The following is a 4,045-nucleotide window of genomic DNA, read 5'->3' on the forward strand; positions in this document are numbered from 1 at the left end:
TCCTGTTGGTATCTGAGTGCTTCCTTCTTGAAGGTTGATGGCGGGGTGGGGGTGGTTGAGTGCTTGTGGGGTCACTGTGGGCTGGGCCTACCCATCCTTTGACTCCCACAGCGTGGGCTTCATGACAGTGATTTCCCGCCTCCCTTTGAAGCTGTCACATAGTTCAAGTTATACTTTTCATTGGGCATTCATACCTCTTATCCCAGCACTTTGGGAGGCCGAGGCCGGAGGATCACTTGAGGCTAGGAGTTTGAGACCAGCTTGGGCAACATAGCAAGACCCTGTCTCTATCTAAACAATATTTTTAAAAAATAACAACCAGGCCAGGCACAGTGGCTCATGCCTGTAATCCCAGCACTTTGGGAGGCTGAGGTGGGCGGATCACCTGAGGTCAGGAGTTTGAGACCAGTATGACCAACAAGGTGAAACCCTGTCCCTACTAAAAATACAAAAATTAGCTGGGCGTGATGGCAGGTACCTGTAGTCCCAGCTACTCGGGAGGCTGAGACAGGAGAATTCCTTGAACCTGGGAGGAGGAGCTTGCAGTGAGCCAAAATTGCACCACTGCACTCCATCCTGGGTGATGGAGCAAGACTTTATCTCAAAAAAAAAATTATGCTCCTGTGTACACCAAATGTAACCCATGGATGTGTTTTCCACAGGTCCAAATAGTTCAGAGGGATTCATGAATTTCTTTTTTCCACATGTAAAATACATATAAAAGGTTTGTTTTTTTGTGGGTTTTTTTTTTTTTTGAGACTGAGTTTCGTTTTGTCACCAGGGCTGGAGTGCAGTGGTGCGATTTCGGCTCACTGCAACCTCCACCTCCCGGGTTCAAGCGATTCTTTTGTAATCCCAAGTAACTGGGATTACAGGCATGCACCACCATGCCTGACTAATTTTTGTCATTTTAGTAGAGGTGGGGTTTCACCATGTTGGCCAGGCTGGTTTCAAATTCCTTAGCCTCCCAAAGTGCTAGGATTACAGGCGTGAGCCACCGCACCTGGCCAAAAGTTACTTTCGTCACCATTGTCAAGTGTGCAGTTCAGTGGTGCTGAGTACTGAGTACATTCACAGTGCTGAGCAGTCCCCACCATCCAGCTCCAAACTTTCTTACCCCAAATGGAAACCTCATGTCCAGTAAGCATCTTTCATCATCTTCCCCTCCCCTCAGGCCGTGGCAGCCACACATTTGTTTATTCCCCAGAGTGATTCTCCTCATTTCTCACAGGGGCTCCAGGCATCATGGATGAGACTATAGCCCAAGTTCTACTGTTTCATTTTATCTTTTCTTAAAAAAATGTGAATAGGGGCTGGGCGCAGTGGCTCACACCTGCAATCCCAGGACTTTGGGAGGCTGAGGCGGGTGGATCACGAGATCAGGAGTTCGAGGCCAGCCTGGCCAACATGGTGAAACCCCATCTCTACTAAAAGTACAGAAAAAGATTAGCTGGGTGTGGTGTGCGTCTGTAGTCCCAGCTACTCAGGAGGCTGAGGCAGAAGAATCGCTTGAACCCGGGAGGTGGAGGGTGCAGTGAGCCAAAATTGCACCACTGCACTCCAGCATAGGCAACAGAGCGATACTCCATCTCAAAAAAAAAAAAAAAAGTAAATAGGGCTGGGTGCAGTGGCCTGTAATCCCAGCACTTTGGAAAGCCAAGGCAGGAGCCTAGCCTTAGCCTAGGAATTGAGACAAGCCTGGACAACATGGCAAGACACTGTCTCATTAAAAAATTTTTAAAAGGCAAGGCGAGGTAGCTCACGCCTGTAATCCCAGCACTTTGGGAGGCTGATGTGGGCGGATCATGAGGTCAAGAGATCGAGACCATCCTGGCCAACACGGTAAAACCCTGTCTCTACTAAAAATACAAAAATTAGCTGGGCGTGGTGGCGTGCGCCTGTAGTCTCAGTTACTCGGGAGGCTGAGGCAGGAGAATCACTGGAACCCGAGATCGGGCCATTGCACTCCAGCCTGGGTGACAGGGCAAGACTCCATCTCAAAAGAAATTAAAATAAAAATGTAACAGCCAGCCACAGCGGCTCATGCCTGTAATCTCAGCACTTTGGATCTTTGAGCCCAGGAGTTTGAGACCAGCCTGGGCAACATGGTGAAACTTCTTCATCCCTAAAACAAAAACAAAAATTAGCTGGGCATGTTGGTGCATGTCTATAGCACCCCCCTACTCAGGGGCTAAGGTGAGTTACGATCCTGCCACTGCACTCCAACCTGGGCGACAGAGGGAGACCCTGTCTCAAAAAAAAAAAAAAATGTGTATATATATATATATATATATATATAATCAAACTGTCGCCAGGCGCGGCGGCTCACACCTGTAATCCCAGCACTTTGGGAGGTTAAGGCGGGTGGATCACACGGTCAGGAGTTCAAGACCAACCTGACTAACATGGTGAAACCCCGTTTCTATTGAAAAAATAAAAAAATAAAAATCAAATTGTCAAATTAATTTTACAGATAATGAGATAATGTAATTGTATGTTGTTCATAAAATAAGTTTTCTTTTTCTTTTTTTCTATTTTTTTTTTTTTTGTAGAGACAAGATCTCACTATGTTGCCCAGGCTGGACCCACCTCGGTTTCCCAAAGTACTGGGATTACAGGCGTGAGCCACCATGCCTGGCCAACATAACTGTTTTAATGTGTTTAAGCAAAGGAAAGTATAATGGGCTGGATGCAGTAGCTCATGCCTGTAATCCCAACACTTTGGGAGGCTGAGGAGGAGGATTGCTTGAGTCCAGGAGTTTGACACCAGCCTGGGCAACACAAGGAGACTCCATCCCTACAAATAAATTTTTTTCTTTTATTATTTATTTTTTGAGACGAGTCTCGCTCTGTTGCCAGGCTGGAGTCCAGTAGCACTATCTTGGCTCACTGCAACCTATGCCTCTTGGGTTCAAATGATTCTCCTGCCTCAGCCTCCTGAGTAGCTGGGACTACAAGTGCATGCCACCACACTCAGCTAATTTTTGTATTTTCAGTAGAGACGGGGTTTCACCATGTTGCCCAGGATGGTCTGGATCTCTCGACCTCGTGATCTGCCTATCTCGGCCTCCCAAAGTACTGGGATTATAAGCATTAGCCACTGTGCCCAGCCCTTTTTTTTTTTTTTTTTTAAATTAGCTGAGTGTGGAGGCACAGACCTCTGGTCCCAGGAGGTCAAGGCTGCAAATAAAAATAGGGCCAGGCGCAGTGGCTCATGCCTGTAATCCCAGCACTTTGGGAGGTGAGGCGAACCATGAGGTCAGGAGAACCATGCTGGCTAAAACAGTGAAACCCCATCTCTACTAAAAATACAAAAAACTAGTCGGGCTAGCCAGGCGTGGTGGCATATGCCTGTAATCCCAGCCACTCGGGAGTCTGAGACAGGAGAATTGCTTGAACCCAGGAGGCGGAGGTTGCGGGGAGCCTAGATTGCACCATTGCACTCCAGACTGGGCAACAAAAGGAAAACTCTGTCTCAAAAAAAAAAAAAAAAATTAGCCAGGCATGGTGGCACACACCTGTAGTCCCAGTTACTCAGGAGGCTGAGGCAGGAGAATCGCTTGAACCTAGGAGGCAAAGGTTGCAGCGAGCCAAGATCGCACCACTGCACTCCAGCCTCAAAATAATAAAAAATAAATAAAAATAAAAAAAAATAAAAATATTGGCCAGGTGTGGTGGCTCACGCCTGTAATCCCAGCATTTTGGGAGGCTGAGGCAGGTGGATCACTTGCAGTCTGGAGTTAGAGACCAGCCTAGCCAACATGGTGAAACCCCATCTCTACTAAAAATACAAAAATCAGCCGGGCGTGGTGGTGCACACCTGTAATTCCAGCTACTCCGGAGGCTGAGGCATAAGAATTGCTTGAACCCCGGAGGCAGAGGCTGCAGTGAGCCAAGATCACGGCACTGCACTCCAGCCTGGGTGAAAGAGCGAGACTCTGTCTCAAAATAAATAAATAAATAACAATTTTTTTTCCTTTTAATTGCATTTATTTTAATGCTGAATTTAGTCTCGTGCCATAAGTTTTTGTTTCTTCTGAGATAT

This window comes from Aotus nancymaae, unplaced genomic scaffold (assembly GCF_030222135.1).
Source record: "Aotus nancymaae isolate 86718 unplaced genomic scaffold, 86718_ANA_hifiasm-v0.15.2.pri h1tg000012l, whole genome shotgun sequence".
In the NCBI taxonomy this organism is placed as follows: Eukaryota; Metazoa; Chordata; class Mammalia; order Primates; family Aotidae; genus Aotus; species Aotus nancymaae.